This window comes from Balaenoptera physalus, assembly GCF_965194825.1.
Source record: "Balaenoptera physalus genome assembly, chromosome: 15".
Classification (NCBI taxonomy): domain Eukaryota; kingdom Metazoa; phylum Chordata; class Mammalia; order Artiodactyla; family Balaenopteridae; genus Balaenoptera; species Balaenoptera physalus.
Window position 1 is genome coordinate 43790596 of NC_138894.1, and position 19464 is coordinate 43810059.

The 19464-nt window shown below is 38.3% G+C and overlaps 1 protein-coding gene and 1 long non-coding RNA gene across 9 annotated transcripts in view; one reads left to right on the forward strand and one right to left on the reverse strand.

Annotated features, from left to right (window-relative positions):
* The window catches only part of LOC309643725, a 37886-nt gene extending 36485 nt beyond the window's left edge, over positions 1-1401 (reverse strand). Inside the window, exon 1 of the long non-coding RNA XR_014254032.1 lies at positions 1355-1401. This is a non-coding gene — a long non-coding RNA (uncharacterized lncRNA). The remainder of the gene's footprint in view (positions 1-1354) is intronic.
* Positions 1-19464, forward strand: part of VPS54 (VPS54 subunit of GARP complex) — a 132594-nt gene that overhangs the window by 28665 nt on the left and 84465 nt on the right. The window contains exons 1-2 of one of the 8 annotated variants that reach the window (XM_082426557.1): positions 9215-9940; positions 12123-12205. The exons of 1 other annotated variant lie outside the window; for it this stretch is intronic. The gene's annotated coding sequence lies outside the window, so the exon portion shown is untranslated. Of the gene's footprint in view, positions 1-7845; positions 7959-8512; positions 8890-9209; positions 9941-12122; positions 12206-13181; positions 19456-19464 lie in introns of those variants that run through there. 6 more of the 8 variants (XM_082426556.1, XM_082426559.1, XR_014253951.1 and 3 more) reach the window with 6 other exon arrangements.

Below are 19464 nucleotides of genomic sequence, written 5' to 3' on the forward strand. Positions count from 1 at the left end.
AGTTCCTGGTGAGAGCCCTCTTCCTGGCTTGCAGATAGCCACCTTCTCACTGTGTCTCACTGTCACAGCGATATCTCTCACTCTTCCTCTTCTAATAAGGACACTAATCCCATCATAGGGGCTTCACTCTCATGACCTCATTCAAACCTAATTAACCCCCAAAGTTCCCACCTCCAAATACCATCACCTTGGGGATGAAGGCTTCAACATATGAATTTGGATGTGGGGGGCACAAACATTCAGTCCATAACAGACACCTTTCTAGCTGCTAGTGCCATACATTTTCTTGGTTATCTCCACTAACTTATTCTCCACAGAGTGGTCAAACTGATCTTTTAAAAACATGCTTGTGTCATCTCTTTCCCCAAAGCCCTGTAAAAACTTATAATAAAGTCCAAACTTTACCATGACCTATAACTCCCTGAATGGTCTGGCTTAGGCCTTCTTCAGCCTTTTCTCTCTTCCCTCTGCTTACCTAGCTCCTTCATGTCTCAGAGTTTCTTTCTGCTGGCTGTTTGCACTGCCTGGGACTCTTCACCACCACTATTCCCCTTCCCTGGCCAATTCCTATTCATTTCTCAGTTTAAATGCTGCTTCCATGGGCAAGGATTCCCTGTTCACCTGCATTAAGTTACACTCACCTTTACAAGCTCTGATAGCTTCTTTTACTTTTCCATGACACGTATCCCAACTGTTGTTGAACATTTCCTATAATATTTGTTGAATGTCTCTTTTCTGTACTCCCTCTCCAAACCACCCCCAGATTGTGAGTGCTATGAGAGCATGAGCTGAATCAATCTTGCTTACTGCTAGCATCTAGGACCCAGAAACATCTTTGATAAATATCCACTGAGTGTGAATGGATGTTTGGATGTCTACTGGAGAATGAGGATGACGGCAGGGGGTTAGGGAATGCTGGTGTAGGAACACTTTCCCTACCTCTTCATTCTAATAAGAGATTTAGAATCAGAATATTTCTTCCACCATTAAGAGGAGTCATGATTTTGACAAAAAATTAACCTCATTCTGGGGACAAGTAGTGAGTAACTGAGGTAGCCTCTAACATACTGGGGCAAAAGGCAGGCAGCTCAGGCAGGCAGTAAAGAATCAGACAGCCAGAGAGGAGAGCCATTTCCCTCTGGATGCCATTAACTAGAGGGATATGCTGACCACCTGGAATCAAAGCAGCACTCCCTGGCACGCATCAGTGAGCCAGTTTAATCATAAAGACAAAGCCATTTATACAGGCTTTTTGTTTGCTCACTGGTTTGATATACGCTTGTTGTAGGGATCTGTGGAAAAAAAACTGTCACTAGTCTGACCTTCAATTTGTAATAGACACAAAAATACTTACATTTTGTAAATGTGTCCTGTATGCTTTCTTTACCATTTCTTTTGCTGGGCATATTGAGCTGTAAAATAAAGTTAGGGTAAACTTAGAAGAATGGAAATAGGCTTTTGCATATTTATAAAGGAGGAACACACGAAAATAAGCTATACATTTTCTAAAATACTGCATTCTTGCAACCAAATATGGGAACTGTCTCTTGGATTTGTGAACTGGTAAAGAATACCTGAAATAATAAATTAATCTAATTGATTATTTACTAAGTTATTAAATACTTATTACCAAGCAAAATCTTCCCTACAAGATGTTTTTTTTCTTACAAGTATTGAGAACCTTCAAATTCCATACTTTTTGAGAAAGCCTTAACTTTTCTTTGGCGAAGAAGGGGAATCTGATATTTTTTTGATTCAAATAATAAGTAATTCCACTTAACATAATTCTCTTTTTCAGTAATTTTTTGGTGTAGCATTCCCACAATATAGTGTGGGACAAACAGCATGGGACCGGAAACCCTTAAACCTGGCTTCTGATTAGAAATCGGCTGCCACCGCTAAAATGTTATCTGTCTCAGCCCTTTGGACCTCCATTTCCTCATGTGCAAGTGAAAAGCCACTTCCATTCCTAAAGTCTTTGATTTCAAAGATGTTTTCTTTCTTTTGAGTTTTTCATTATTTTTATTTTATATAGATCCTTAAAAGTTAATAAATAAAAGTATGAAAGGGGAAAATACTGTTTTAAATCTAAGGCTAGATTTTCGGAAATAAGACTTCTAGATTGAAATCAAATTCTGACTGAGAACTTGTTTTTATTAATGCTCAGGAATTCACAGAAGTAAAGAGAATAAGGCAAGAAAACACAGATATTTTACTTCCTGGTAGAATCGGAATCAAAATGACCAGACAGTGGCATGAGAATTAAATGGCCTTTCTAATGCATTTTGGTATCCAACGAAAGTCCATTATATAACTGCAATCCATTGTTATACTAATCTTTTACTCTGGATTATGTTGTGAAATTGTCCTGTTTTCATGATACCACTGCTTTTTTTTGTTGTTGTTGTTGTTTTTGTCTCTGTTTATTTTGTTTCTAAAATATCTCCTGTTTGATTTTTTTCTCTATTTAAAAATATTACATAGCGGTATAAGAATTTGTATTCCTCCTGCTTAGGGGGGTCTTTCTGTGTGACAGCTGGTGTTGAGTCACATACCCAGTTGATGTAGAGGGTGGTTCTTGAGGAAAATCCCTTGAGAGGCCAACCATGGCTTCTGTTTCTCTGAAAATGTATGGTTTCTAAATTGCCCATAATTTTCCTAGAAAAGTTTAAATGAAATTTCTCCTTAACCTAGAGAAGTTTTAAATGAAAAAAAATTTTTTTCTAATAGACGTTTAACCATTGTCTTTTCATTATAGAATTGCATACTTAAAAAATAATTCCATATAGTTATTACTTAAAATACTCCAATTGTAAAATAAGCCAAGACTATCATTATGTAATAAATTAATAGTGACTTGCAAAAATCTTGAGCCCTATAACATATCAGTGGCAAGTCTTGAAAAAACATTAGACTAATTGGTTACTCATTCTGCTTAATGTGTAGAAGAAAGTGGTTTATGTTTATAAGCACTAGTTTGTCTTTGTCTTTCATTCATTATTTCAACAAGTATTTACTGAGCTCTCAGCTCACACCAGGCATTGTTCCAGGTACTGGCTGGGTAAAGTGGTAAACAAAACAGACAAAACTCTCTGTCCTCATGGAGCTTACATTCCTGTGGGGGAAAGACAGATAATAAGTAAAACATATGGGGGCTTAGATGATAATAAAGTCTAAGGAGAAAAATAAAGTGGAAAAACACATAGGACATGGTGTTGCAATGAGAAATATGGGTGTCATGGAATGTCTCACTGAGAAGGTAAGATCTGAATAAGACCTGAAGAAGGTGAAGGAGTTAGCCATTAGGATATGTGGGGGAAAAGCATTCCAGGCAGAGGGAAGAGCAAGTGTAAATACTCTGAGGCAGGAGCATGCCTGGATTTAGGAACAGTGAGGAGCCCAATATGACTAGAGCAGTGAGAAATGGGGGGACTAGGAGGAGATAAAGATAGAGAGGTAAGAGTGGGATGAGATCAACTAGGGCCTTGCCAGGACTTTATCTTTTACTGTGAATGAGATAGAGCCACTGGAGTGTTCTAAGCAGAGGAATGACATGACATGACCTGACTTAAGTTTCATCAAGATCAAGCTGATTATTGTGTTGAGAATAAGCTGGTGGGGGACAAAGGCTAGGAGACTTTGGCAGTAATCCAGGCAAGTAGGATCATTGCACTATACAACTCCAAGAAGCATCATTCACCCTGCAGTGTCTGAGAATGGTGCTTCCCGTAATGAGCAGTGTCTAGCCCAACAGCTGTACTTAGCAGCCCTGTAGGCAAGATGGCTTGGACCAGGGTGGATGAAATGTGAGTGGTGAGAAGTGTTTAGTCAAGATATACTTTGAAGGTAGAACTAATAGGATTTTCTGACATGGTAGATGTGGAATATGAAAGAGTCAAGTATGATTTCAAGGTCATCAATTAATTTCATGAATTATTACTATTCATTATACCAAATACCGTTTACTAAGTGGGAGTAATTCATATTTATTTTTTAATTCAACAAGCATTTATTGAAAGTCTACTATGTAGTACATTGTTCCAGATTCTGTAGGATATTTTAAAAAGTACAATAGCAGCAACAACAGAAAATCCTGTCCTGGAAATACTTATAACTTAGTTTGTTAGACAAAGCCTCCATAGATAAAAGAACCCATACTGTAAAAAGTGACATAAGAAAAAATATGATAATGGGACCGATTAAATGGTATAACTACTTCTCTAGGGAAATGGTCCAATTTGAAAATAATTTTACATTTGTCAGGATATGCCCGTATTTCTGATTGCTATACTCTCCTAATCTATTCAACAATTTACTCACTATTTTCCAATAGTAACAGGACTCACGTGTTTCCTGTTCCAAATGCAACTAGATATGCTATATGGTTGACTCCTGCGCCAGGAGGAACTATATAAAAGACTTCATGTCTGAGGTAGGAATTACCTGTTTCATGTGCCCTTCTCTTGCTGATGTCTTAGGTTGCATTACTCATAGTTTGGTTGAGAATTCACAATTTTACCTTGGCCCCTAGTTCCTACTTGTCCAACTTCTGACTTGCAAATTTTCATACTTCTGACCATTTATCTTACTTGCAGCCCTTTGGTTTACGAGAACTTTTGAGATTTTGTGACTTCTCATGCCTCACTTCACCCACCTCATTCATAGCCATGTCTTGCTGCTTCCTGTTCTATGGTTTTCATTAACACACCTTTCCTAATAATAATGAGATAGTAAAGATTATAGTAATGAGTATGATACCTAACATTTTAAAGTAGTGACTATGAGCTAGGCACTAAGTGATGCTATTTAAGTATACTTTAAATGTAATCCTTATAGAAGGTCTGTGAAGTGGGTGCTATCATTATTCCTATAAGGAACTGAGCTTTAGAGAGCTGAACATGCCTGAGGTTACTCAGCTAGAAAGTGGCAGGTCTAGGATGCAAACCCAGAGTCCATGAAGACTACTATGCAATAACATGTCTTTTGTACCATATGCATATTAAACATGATTCTGAGGGAGGAAAAAACGTCAATCCCAACAAACTTCTCTAAACTCTCAGAGCCTCTATGTTTAATAATTATCCTTCTAATGTTATGGGTTTATCAGTTTTTAATTTTCCTAGTTGAAGTTAGAGATAACATTTGCAATACAGTCCTATTTTTAAAGGTATTGATATTAGAGTTGGGTTTGCATGGCCCTAGACACAGGTACACACACATGCGTACTCTGCACGCAGGCTACCAAAGTAGCCATTGAAAGTAGAAATGACAGTGGGGACTTCTAGGAGACCAAGATCAAAATAAAAAAGAGAGGAGGGAAAAGGAAGAAAACTAACAAGTGTTTATTGAGCCTTTCATGTTATAAGTTACTTTGCTAAAATGCTCATTTAATCCTTACAACAACTTTATTATTACCGTCACTTTACATTGGAGAAAAATAAACTGTGAAGAGGATATTACTCCTATTTGGCAGATGAAGAAACAAAGGATTAGAAATTGAGATCAAAATCACATAGTTAAAGTGTCAAAGCAGGTTGAAAAACCCAAAATTAGCTGAATTCCAAAACCTGTGGAATTAATCATTGCAGGTGGTAGACAGACTCTAGGGTAGCCCCCATGATTCCTACTTCCTGGTGTTCAAAACTTTGTGTAACTCCTTCTTCTTAAGTGTGAGCAAAATTTGTGACTTGCTTCTAAACCATAGAACATGGTGAAGATAGAATATCATTCTATATTGCTAGGTGACTCACTTTAGAGTTTAGAGACACGCCTTGCTGGTTTGATGAAGTAAGCAGCCATAGTGAGAAAACCTATATGGCAAGGAACTGCAGGAGGCCTCTAGGAGCTGAGGGCAGCCCCCAGACAGCAAGAAGCTAGGGTTCTCAGTCCTACAATCACAGAAAAGGAATTCTGCTAACAACATGAATGACCTTGGAAGCAAATTCTTCCCCAGTCAAGCCTCCAAATGAGAACACAGCATGACTGATGTTTTGATTGCAGCCTTATGAGATCCTGAGCAGAACACCAAGCTAAACTGTGCCCAGACTCCTGACTCACAGAACTATAACATCATAAATATGTGTTATTTTAAACTACTAAGTTTTGATAATTTGTACACAGCAATAGAAAACTAATACACCCTGCTACCTTGGTTTTCCCTATCTTGGAGCACAGTAAATTATTAGTAAATGGTAGTTGCTATTATGGTAATCAAATGAAAATGTGGAATATCAGTGTCAAAGAGAAATGTAACAGGGCAATTTAACAGAGTTAAATAATTGTTTCCAAAGTAATCAAGCAGCTGATTTAGAAGATGCAAACAGTGATGGATGGGGGGTGGGGAGGTGGTGGTAGTGGGATGAATTGGGAGATTGGGATTGACATATATACACTAATATGTATAAAATAGATAACTAATAAGAACCTGCTGTATAAAAAATAAAGTTAAAAAAAAATGATGGAATATTGAAAACTTATATATTACTCCCAACAATTACTGAGTGTATTATTATCACGTGAAATATTATAACATTTCTAGTGTTGTTTATCCACACATTTAGTTTTAATGTCTTACACCATATGCAGAGTAAATTGGAAAGTTTTCCAATGGTCCCACATTAGATATGAAGAAATATTAAAACATAGTTTCAGGTTTTATCATATTGTTATAAATTGTGATTTAAAAACGCTGTAACGTCTTACAATAGCTTAAATATGATGGATTAAGTAATTCAGGGCATTGGATCAAAAAACCAAACCCTGATGAAACTACTACCAGCATAATACTTTCAGTGCATGAGTACATGTGGACTTCGCTTACCAATGGTAATTCATAGAAAGCACACAATGTAACTATACATATGTAGCTATAGAGTAGGTTAGAGAACTTGACTGGGTTTCCATCTGATAGATTTAAGCTTTGCTACTGTGGAAAAAAGAGGGGCTAGTGCTCATGTCCAACTAAACTGCAAAATGATTTTTCTGATTGTTCCTTTGACCAGTGTCCCCTTTCCCTTCTGTACTTATATTGGCATGTGAATGTATAGTTTCTGTCAAACAAGTCATTAAAAATGGTGTTCACTGATTGATAAACACGTTAACCTCACGACTGCCCCATACACAAATATGTGCTGAACATACAGCAAACATAACGTAGGCCTTTCATAGGTGTTGCAGCATTAGAAAATTTGCCCATTGTCCATCTAGTGAGAATATATGACCCTGATGACTATCACCATTCATAATTCTCAACAGGTTTAATAAAGATTATGCTAGATACACCGTTAGTAATAGGGTAGCTAAATATTGTCTTCATATTTGCTTTTTTTTGAGGGCAATGATTATTTCTATCCATTTTTTCCTTAATTTTCTGTGATCTGTGCTTCCTGGAAATTAACACTAATAATATATCTCTGCATATTTATTTTCGGTTTGTCTTTTTTTTTTTAATTTTTTAATTTAATTTTATTTATTTTTTATACAGCAGGTTCTTATTAGTCATCAGTTTTATACACATCAGTGTATACATGTCAATCCCAATCACCCAATTCATCACACCACCATTGGCTTTTCTTTTTAATACTGAAATGATTCAAGGGATAACAAGTGAACATATTAATTAATTTGAAATTTATCTACTTCTAAATTAAATTACTTGTCCAGTTAACAGTTTTTTGTTTTGTTTTATTTTTGGCAAACCTGATCATTAGCATTTACTTTTACATTTAGATTCATGATTATGAACTGTTCTATGGAAAAGTAAAAATCAAATCATGCTGGATCCCTGAAAGAACTAAGTGCAATACTCAGTGTGTATTTTCTTCCTATGGTATGTTATCTACAGATGGATAATGAGGAAAGCAAACCAGTCTGTCTTCTTCTAGTGTCTGGGAGATACTTCATGGCTATTGTCTAACCCAAGTGCCAACTACAGCAACTTGGAATCTCTTTGAAACAAGGTGGGGTATAAATGCAAATATTTTTTAAAAGGCCAAACTGCCAGGTTTAAGGCAGCTTTTGAACTATTGTTGATTTCCTGATGTGGTTCCAAAATATAGGAACCTGCTATATTTCTTAGTATAATCTGTGAACTGATTCTAGATTTAAAGTGAATTATTTTCCTTTCTGGCCTTTGATGAAATTTGGTGAGTCTTTCCTTGATATGTTCATAATGTAAACTCATCTGGTTTTATATGAGATTGGGGATTTAGGAGGATTTCTAATTTTAAAGTTAAATTTAGTTCATATTGGAGATTGATATTCTCATTCTCCTTATTACAAAACTGTAGAGAATTGAATTTGAAAAACATACTGTAAGAATTTCCTCTCAGCTATTTTTGTTGCTTCCTTCTCTTTTGTCCTTCCCTTCCCCCAACTTTAGCTCCTTAGTGTGTGAATTATTATTTCACAAAGAGTTATGTTTGCAGTTTTCGAAGTGACTTCTTAGAAGTGAAATTTGGAACATTTTTTTTTTCAATCCCCAAAGGTAAGACTTATATTTTCACTTTTGATTTGTTAAAACACACCAAGTGTCTTATAAATGCCTGAAACTTTGATATTTTTAGGCAAAGAAATAATTTCAAAATTGAAAGAAATCTTCCTAAAATTAAGACATAAGCACTCAAATGGCCCTTTCCTCTCTTTTAAAAAATATCCTAAGACATTCCCTTTCTTGTGGATTGTATTTTATTGGATTAAGATCACCAGCCCTCTGAAACCCGGCTAAATTGGATTACTGTTGAGAATCACAGGGAGGAGGTATTAATAATATACACACACTTCAAGCATCTCGGTCAAATAGCAGGAATAACTGATTTCAGTGCCAGAGAAGTTTGATAGGTGCCTGGGAGGAAGACCTGGAACTAGGGGAAAACTTAGGAGAAGAACTTGGTGAGGGAAGGCCTCGAGAGAGAGACAATGCACTGTTTCCAGCGTCCAGGGGATTTTTGGGGAGGGGGTGACCTTAAACCTTTCAAAGGACACTTAACTGGGAAATTCTGAGCAGCCTTCACTTTGGAGGGGGTGAAAGGAGAGGTGGAATGTTGTGGAGGTATCTCCTTTAATAGGCGCTGGGTGGTTGAGGGATGTTTGGAGTCAGTTGGTCTGGGGGGTGGGCGAAGGCCACCCTGAGGGGTCGCGGACCGTCCCTGGGAAGGCGGCAGGCGGCACCTGGCTGCCGCCAAGAGCGCCTCGGGGTGGGGGAAGGGTCGTGGGGAAAAGTCGAGTTCAGCGTGGGTTTCTCTCTTTGCCTGGAGGACTATTAGAAGAGATTAGAGGAGGCGCCAAGCCGCCGCGCGGGGTATTCCCCGCTCCGGGGGAACGCCGGCGGCGCCAGCGCCGGCCCCGGCCCTCTCCTGAGGCGGCGAGAGCTACTCCCGGTCCGGGCCGCGGCCTCCCGCCCCGGCGGAGCCGCGCGGTGGATTGTGGGCTGGGGGCTGCGGCGGCCTCACTGCGGCCTCGGACACTGTCTCCCCGGACCTAGCCGGGCCGAGGCAGGCAGGCGGGCGGGCGGGCAGGCGGGCGGGGTGAGGGGAAGCAGTGGAGCAGGGAGCAGAAGCGCTAGGGTAGTGGTCGCGGCGCGGCGGCGGCGGCGGCGGCTCCTCTGGAGGCCGGGGATGTGGGAGAGGCGGTGGCAGGAGCGGCGGAGGCGGCGCTGCGGACCCGGGGGAAACTGCTGGCTGACAGGACACCCGGGAGAGACGTGAGGGAGCCGCCGCTGCCGCCTCTCACCCCCGAGCGGAGCTGGGCTCGAGAGGGCGGCCCTGTGCTCCCCCAGCCGACTAGCCAGCCGGCGCGGGGCGGGGGCGGGAAGCCGGGCTCGGGCCCAGCCGGGCTCCGGGCGGCGGCGGCCGCGGAGCAGCAGCCTCGGCGCGACGTGGAGGGTTGGAGGCGGCGGCGATGCACTAGGCCTCGCTCTGGGGCTGCCGCCCGGGACCCGCAGGTAGGTGTCGGGCCGGCCGCACGCGGCCCCCAGCGCTTCGCGGCCCACCCTCACCCCGACCTCCTGTAGAGGGAGGACCGAGACCCCACCCCCTCTGTCTCCTCCCCTGCCGGAGCCGGCGGAGTTTCGGTCACAACTGACCAGCGCCGAAGCTTCCATTCTTCCCGGCCACCACCACCTCCTCTTCCTTCTTACTCTCCCTCCGGGATCGGGGCCGGCAGCTGTGCTCTTCGCCTCCAGCCCGCGGCCGCGACGCCGCTCTCACCCCTCTCTCCCCTCTCGGGGATCCGGGCTGTGGAACCTCCACCACCCGCCTTAGACGCTGCCCCCGAACTTTCCCTTTCTTTTTCTAGCCGGGCCCTTACCCCTTTTTGATCCTACTGGAATAATTTAAATTAAAAAACTCATTTTTTCCTCCTGGCGAAAGCCAGCCCAGAAAATAACTCGGTGTTTTGCAGTTTGGCAATTTAGGTCGCAATCATTTGTTCAATAATTAATTTTTCTTCAGTTATGTGTCTTTCCATCTCTGCACTGGTACAAAGGCAGGCCTTCCCTGCCCTCCTGTCGTTGACAAGGGAACTTTTGCCTGCCCATTATAATTAACCACTTGGTCTGTCCGTGTACTGAGTTCGGGATGGTATTTTTAGAATTTTGGTTGACCCGGGATGCAATATTTTTTAAAGTTCCCCTTTCACCAGCTTTATTTTGGTCTTTATTGGGGCTCTCCTTACTTTCGAAGAATTATATTGGAATGTTTTTGTGTTTTGCTTTTAATTGGTTCTATATCTGATTTGTCAAACCCCAGGGCAATCTTAAGAGTAAATGCTTACAAGGCAAGTGATGTCATGATAGTATACTGAGATATGTGTTATTGTGGTAACTTAAACTGCAGATTTTGATGGACAGTCAGGTTGACTTCTATATCTGATGAAGTGTTCTAGTTGGAAAAGTACCTTCAGAGCCTTAATGACTTCTAAGCAGTTATGATAGAACAGATGGAATGATGGGATTTGTTTGTTTGACTGTATTTGTATTGCAGAGTCTGATTTCCTAGAAATAGGTATTACTTGATTGTTCATAGTGGTCATCATTGCTTATGATAGGTTTTGGTAAAAATGATCAATGTGTGCAAATTTTGGGCGATTGATAGTTGTGGTTTGAGGGATTAGATGTTTGCGATTTTATTGTGATTTGGCTGTTTTAAAATTATGCTCTGTTAATTTCAGAATTATTGCACTATCAGGACAGACATTACAATCTGAGGATCACTTTTAAAAGAAATAAATGTTTTATGGTTTTCTTTATAAAGAATGCATTACAAAACTATAAAGACTTCACATTTTCTTGTTGATGATATTAATATATTTTGGTCTTGGAGAGGTATTGTTACTCTAACACTGGGCTTTCTGAAGTGTTTTCCGTTGCTTTTAAATTATCCAAAGTTTACTAAGAAAAGATGATTAAATTTGCATATGTTTGTTTTCTGGAAAAGTTAAAGTTTATTTTTGAATAGGTATTAAGTTTTTATGTCAGAATTAAAATCAAATCTTACATAACTCTTGAAATGGCAAACTGCAGAATTTGCTCTTAATCACATTCCTTTCCTATCAGTAAAAGTTGATTAAAATTATTTTCCTGCTTTTAGCTTTTTACATACTTTATTGAGTAAAAGTACACTTATTTAAAGTGTTAAATTCATCCATTTTTAGTATATTTACATAGTTGTGTAACCATCACCATAATCTAGTTTTAGAATATTTTCATCACCCCAAAAAGAAACTCCCCACCCTAGCCCCAGACCGAGGCAACCACTAATATACTTTCCCTCTCAATGAGTGAATGGTGGTTCACTCATAAATAGTATCAGCTCCCTGAAAAGTTTTTCTTTTAAGATTAATTTCCGTGTTTAAAATAGTTTTAGACAGGAAATAATCAACTGATCACTGGTATTAATAAGTGATGTTTTAAACAGTTGATATACTGTTTGGTTGTATTCCTCATGGATTACTATAGAGCGGAGAAAGAAAAAAGTTAGGATGAATGACTTAAGTGATCTCAGGAGGCGGTTTAGTCAGCTGGGAGTCAGTAAGTAAAAGTTGAAGGAGTATTTTTGCCATTGGATATTAGGGCTGGAAAAGATCTAAAAGGTCATCAGCTTACTTCCTGATTGCTTCGCAAATAGATGGCAGGAACCAGATGAGGAAATCTGAAGAGTGGAAGGTTGAATCTCTAGAATGCATGGCTCAAGAACCACAATGTGACAGTGTAAGGCAAGAAATGGAGATTTGCAAGTTAGAACTGTTTAGATCCTATGTATATATAAGTATGTATGTATATATGTATGTAAGTATTTGACATTTTACTAGCAGAGTAGGGAGAGAACTGGACATTCCCCAACTTTGGGATGGAGGGGAAGAGGTGACAGTAGATGCGATTCATGTTACAAAATCCTCTAAAATGCTTTAACCTAAAGGAGGATGGCATATATATTATTTAGCTATCTTCTTGTACTATTACCATCTTATCTTTAAAACTCCAAATTTTAAAAACAAAATTAATTTTTAAAAATTATACAGGGCTGGTTGGAGGCCTCCTTTTTCAAAGACCCAGGACCCTAACATCTAAACCAGTGGTACTCAAATAGGGACAGTTTTGCCCTCTAAGGAACGTTTGGCAGTGTCTGAAGACATTTTTCATTGTCACAACTGAGGGTAGGGTGCTATTGCTAAATATCCTAGGATGCACAGGACATGTCCTACTCCACCCTACCCCCCACACACAACAAAGAATTATCTGACCCTACATATCAGTAATGTTCTAATCCTGTGGTTTGTGTGATTCTGGTAAGGGCCTGAGCAAATGTTCTTGACTCCCACCAGATTGGAAAATATTTTCAGTGGGCATTGTTTGGTGGGTTAGATTAAACTTTAGGTCCTCTAGCAATTCTCTCTCTTTGCAGGGGGAGGCGGTTGAGGGAAAATTAAAAGGAAATCTGTGACATAATGCAGATATTCTTTAGTCTGTTTAGTTGTCTTCAAATCTGAAGTAAAAAAATTTTTTCCTGAAAATGACAGCCTTACTTTACTGCAGATTTGAACTATTATGTTTTGAATTGTTCGTTACTGGTGCATAGGTTTTTGAAATTGGAAATAGATAAATAGTATTTTCTCTATCTAGATTTCTTTTCCTGGTAGCTTCAACTGCGAAGAAAGGAGAGAAGTAAGCTGAAGTGTTTAATTAATTAATAGTGTATGTTGTGATGCAGAAAAATTCAAAGCTTGTACATGAATCTCATCTTTTTTTTTTTCTTATGGGCCCCTTTTGACTCTAATTTCTTTATAACAAGCTTAATTTGGTGATGAAAGAAGAAAAGATTGAAAAGTTGGAATCGCTTTTGCTATTTACCAGCCTTATGACTTTAGATAAATTACTCAATCTTTCTGAGCCTCAGTTTTCTCATCTATAAAGTAGGAATAGTGATAATTCCTGTATTATAAAGTTATTGTGAGAATTAAATGAGGTAATGTGTGTTAAGATGCTATGTCAACTGTAAAATACTATATGAGTTAGTTAATGTACCTGAAACTAATGTTATATGTCAATTATACCTCAATTAATAAAAAAAGAGTTACTTGCTTCAGAAGAATCAAATTAGATGGTGCCAAAGCAGGAATATAGAAAGCTAGGCAGAGAATAGTAACTGCTGACAGCCTCTCTAGGGAGAAGAGAGAAGTTCTAAGAATATATTGCTAACAAACTAGTAAAAGAACTAGTATTATCACCAAAATCTGGAGCTCTTCCAACTAGGGGCAGACTGACTTCCTTCAGTAGCACCTGAGGGTATCATTATTACAACACAGTATAAAACTGATTATTAAAATGGTGAAATTAAGTTATAAAGAAAAGGTTACCTTGTTTTCAAAATATGCTGTTTGAAAAGTCATAAAAATGTATAATTTAAGAATTAAAAATTTCATAAGTGCCTTATACAAAAAGTTTTAGCCTTATCAAGAGTAAGCTATGGTTATCTGGATCAGTTACCTTGCTGGGACTAATTCCTTCTGTCTTCATTTACTATTCATGCCTTTCTTCATATTTTAAGGGTTGTATATGAATATTGTGGTAATTCATCATATTTTATGATGTTTTTCTCATGAGGAGTGAATAAAGTAAAATTTTGAAATCATAATAGTTATGTCAAGAAAGTTTGTGCCCTTGTTTGTTTTGTTTTGTTTTTATTTTGTTTTGTTTTTCAATTTGGCTAAATAAAATCCTAAACTATAGCAGTGTCAGTTGGAATGGAGAGCAAGGGATGGATTTGTGATGAATTTTAAAGGTAGAATCCATAGGACAGTTCAAGTTGATATAGACATTGAAGAATGTGGAGAGGTCAGAGAGTTAAGTTGGCTCTAGTGTTTCTAGCTTGGTAAACTACATAGATGGTGTTGTTAACTGAGCTAGAGAAGGAATACGTTTTTGGCAGGTAGGGGAGGGTGGATAAAGATGGTAGATAATGAATTTAAGTTTTGGATATATTGAATTTTAGGTATCTCTGAGACTTGTAGGTGAAGATGCCCAGTAGGCAGTTACAAATTTGGGTATGGAATACTGAAAAGAGGTTAGAAGTGGAGAAAGACCTTGAATCTATCCAGTTTTCTCCGTCTCCTATACCATTATCTGAGTTCAGGCTACTGTCATCTCTCACCTACATTATTACAAGTTTCCTATTTGGTCTCTTCTAGTATTAGTCTTCTCCAATCCGTTCTCAGTGCTATAATCAGTGATTTTTCTTAAGGGCAAATTTGATTATATCATTCCTCAGCTTAAATTATTTCTGTGACTTTCCTCATGATGAAACCCACATTTCTTATTCCTTTAACAGATTTATAAATTCATTTAAGTTCTTTTCCCAACTTATCTCTCTAGCCTAGTGACTCTCCACAACTCCCTGTTCCCCTAAAATAGACAGATTGAATTACTTGTGGTTTCTGGCAATAGGCTCTCTCTTCCCTCCAAGCCTTTGCACTACTGTTCACTATTCCTGAAGGGTTCTCCTTATCACACCCTTTCTCCCCTTCATCTATCTGACTCATTTCTACTTATGTTCAGTTCTTAGTAAGCCTTCATTGGTGCATTATTATTATTATTGAAAAATTTTAAACCCACAGAAAAGTCAAAAGAATAGTAGAACGAACACACACACACACACACACACACCATACACACACGCAGACACCACACACACACCCCTTTGCCAAACCTGAAAACAGGATGTAGATTTTTTTTTTTTTTTTTTGGATGTAGATATTATGATGCTTCATTCCTAATACTTAAGCATGCATCTCCCAGTTACAGGGACAGTCTCTCACGTAACCACAATACCATTATGATACCTAAGAATGTCAACAATTACTCAATAACATTATTCAACATATAGTCCATACTTAAATTTTCCCATTTGTCCCAAAATTATAGCTTTTTTTCTCCCTCTAATGCAAGATTCAGTCAAGATTCATGCATTGCATTTGGCTTGTATGTCTCTTTAGTCTCCCCCAATCTGGACTAGTCCCACTGTCTCCCTTTCTTCTTGGGTTTATCTTTTGAAAAGTAGAGGCATTTGTCCTCAGGTATCTTCCATATTCTGAATTAGTCTGTTTCTTTATGATTCGATTCTGGTAGAATATTTCTGGCAAGAATACCACACAGATGATATATATACCTACCACTTTATCACATCAGGAGATAGATAATGTCAGGCTGTCCCCTGTTGGTGATTCCATCTTGATCACTTGGTAAAGGTGAGAACTGACAGATCTCTACTATTTAATACATAATTGATAGTGTGATACTTCATTGCCATGTAAATATCCTGTTCCTAACAGTCTTTTAAACTAATGGTTTTAGCATCCATTAATGATCCTTGCTTGAATCAGTCATTGCATTGGAGGGTTACAAAGGGTGATTTTTCTAATTCTTTCATTCCATCTACATTTATTACCTTCATTGATTTTTGAGAGCAGTGAGGTCAGGTTAGATGAAGACTGAATATAAGCAATTGAATTTAGAAATCAGATCATTCCTCACCTTTTCCAGAGCCAAGTGAGTGGTGAAGATGGAAGGTGGATTACTAAGGTGGTAGACCAGAGAGAAAATAGAGGTTTGCCAGTGAAGGGGAGGCAAGAAGAAGTAGCTTGAATAGATAGAGTTGAAGGAAAGAACTTTAATTTAGTACTTGAACATTTTTTTGATGGATTGATGAGATTGGCAATAGAGTCAGAGAATAATTAATAGAACAAGGTCTCAGATAAAGTGCAGAAAGATGAGATCAAGAACAGCAGGTTGACTTTTGACAACGCTCGATCAGTCACAGCCCCTTCTCCATACACTGCACAAATCTTTTTTTGCATTTCAGTTGCATTTTTGCGTTTCTTGAAATAATAAAGCATAACATGCTGAAAAAAAAAAAAGAACAGCAGGTTGGGGGATTAACTCTGGAAAAGAGTAGACACCTATACTGTACCTCAGAAAGTTAGGAGTTGTGTATAGGTGAGAATTAGGTACGTTTGGATATGGATGGAAGAAGTCATATCTGAGGACTTTTATTGCTATGTGGTAGACATTTACTTTTTGAGCATGAAATTGATGGAGGTAAGCTAGGGGACATGAGAGTAATGAAAATTTGTTATGAATACTGTGGGGATTGGGAAATAGAAGTGCTTGAGGATAAATAAGTGAAAGGACTGCTGAGCAGAGCCTCATCTGAGATTGGAACTCATAAATGTATAATCTGCATGTTTTACATAAATTTTCTCTGGCAGTGTTCTGCAGCCAGGAACAAAGCAAAGGCAGATTGTATTGAAGATGGATGAGGGAGGAGAGAATTGAACATGCAAGGGAGACTGTTGAAGTAATTGACCATGAGATCCAAGCTAAGTGGAGAAGCTTGTGAGGCAGAACTGGGCTAAGAGACCCAAACAGTGGGGAGAGGAGGTATAGAGGTAATATCAAGCAGTAATTAATTAAAATGCTAATTTATTGTTGGTTTGGGTTTATAGTACTAATAAACTTTATAGTTATTTACTTTATACCTCAGACTAACATTTAATATTTTCATTCTTGAACCGCTTAGTGACTCACTGCAGGTGAGTTTCTAGCTATTTTGCTTTATTTTCTCTAAAAAGAAAATTTCTTGAAAGCATCATCTTTATTATTACTTAACATTTATAGAGTACATACTTGTTTAGATTATTTGAAGACCCTTCCCTTCAAGGATCTAGATACAAAATGTATTTTATTTACAAAGATAGACTTAACACTAGATTGTTTTTACTGTAGAAAGAAGCAAGGCAGGGATAACCCAAAACAGTGGATAAATCCTAGTGTCATTTTTGTCCTTCTTAGGAAAACATTAATATATAATTTTCTCTTAGCAACTATTTTCAAGGTAGGGTCGATTATACAGTTTTTCTTTTTCTTTTTTTTTTTTTAAATTAATTAATTAATTTAGTTTTATGGCTGTGTTGGGTCTTCGTTTCTGCGCAAGGGCCTTCTCTAGTTTTGGTAAGGGGGGGCCACTCTTCATCGCGGTGCATGGGCCTCTCACTATCGCGGCCTCTCTTGTTGCGGAACACAGGCTCCAGACGCGCAGGCTCAGTAATTGTGGCTCACGGGCCCAGCTGCTCCGCGGCATGTGAGATCCTCCCAGACCAGCGCTCGAACCCGTGTCCCCTGCATTGGCAGGCAGACTCTCAACCACTGCGCCACCAGGGGAGCCCCCAGATTTTCTTTTAAATTTACTCTTTTTGTAGACATGTTAATAAGTATCTACTGGTTTACATATTTAAGACTTTTGTATCCTCCGGTAACTTTGAATGAGTGATTTTAGGATTTATTTGTTAATCTTTGGTCAAGACACCAAGAACAGAATACCAGTATTCTCATCTGATTCACTTTGACAAAAATTTCACTAGTAATACAGTAATATCAATGCCCTAAATGAGTATAATAAAGCATCCAAGTTATATTTTGACTTCATTCAATTTTTTACATGCTAGAGACAGATTTTTTTCACAGTACAGTTTTATCATTCAGTTCCAGGCCTGTGAACACTTCATTAATTTCAGCGGCTGCTATAGTATGTTATTTTAGTGTATTAAGTCTCTGATGAGTGCTGGGGAAAAAAGACATTGTTTTTATTTTTAATAACATCTAGATTTTTAAAATATATTTATGTTGTTTTTTGAGGATATTTCTGATTTTATTCCTGATAAGAATGTCACCCGTGAAATAGTACTTATAGCCATTTAAAAATATGTAAATTTAATATTACAAATATTTATACTTTTTATCCTTCTGGCCAAATTTCTCTCTTACTGTTCCTTCTTGTCACTAAATCAAAAGTAAATAAGGAACTTCAGGAAACACCTGTATTCAGAGTTTCCTACAAGGCCCAGGGTCTCATACATGTCAAATGGGAATGTAAGGAAAAAGCAAATTAGATTAGCACAACTTTGTTCTTATTTTCTGTGTTCCTTTAGCTTCAACTTGGTTTCCCCCAATTTAGAAATACTGATATATGCAAGAAAAAAAAACCCACACTGTAATGTCCAACCAAAGATCGATGTGATGGAAGTTAGTAGAGATTATTTTTTAATCATAGTAATTTAAAATATCTCAAATATGTCATATTTTAAGAAGCACTTGCTTGACCAAGTAAATCATAGCCAGATCTTTTTTGATCCACCTCCTAGAGTAATGGAAATAAAAACAAAAATAAACAAATGGGACCTAATGAAACTTCAAAGCTTTTGCACAGCAAAGGAAACCATAAACAAGACGAAAAGACAACCCTCAGAATGGGAGAAAATATTTGCAAACGAATCAATGGACAAAGGATTAATCTCCAAAATATATAAACAGCTCATGCAGCTCAATATTAAAAAAACAGACAACCCAATCCAAAAATGGGCAGAAGACCTAAATAGACATTTCTCCAAAGAAGACATACAGACGGCCACGAAGCACATGAAAAGCTGCTCAACATCACTAATTATTAGAGAAATGCAAATCAAAACTACAATGAGGTATCACCTCACACCAGTTAGAATGGGCATCATCAGAAAATCTACAAACAACAAATGCTGGAGAGGGTGTGGAGAAAAGAGAATCCTCTTGCACTGTTGGTGGGAATGTAAATTGATACAGCCACTATGGAGAACAGTATGGAGGTTCCTTAAAAAACTAAGAATAGAATTACCATATGATCCAACAATCCCACTACTGGGCATATACCCAGAGAAAACCGTAATTCAAAAAGACACATGCACCCCAGTGTTCATTGCAGCACTATTTACAGTAGCCAGGTCATGGAAGCAACCTAAATGCCCATTGACAGATGAATGGATAAAGAAGATGTGGTATATATATACAATGGAATATTACTCAGCCATAAAAAGGAACGAAATTGGGTCATTTGTTGAGACTGGATGGATCTAGAGACTGTCATACAGAGTGAAGTAAGTCAG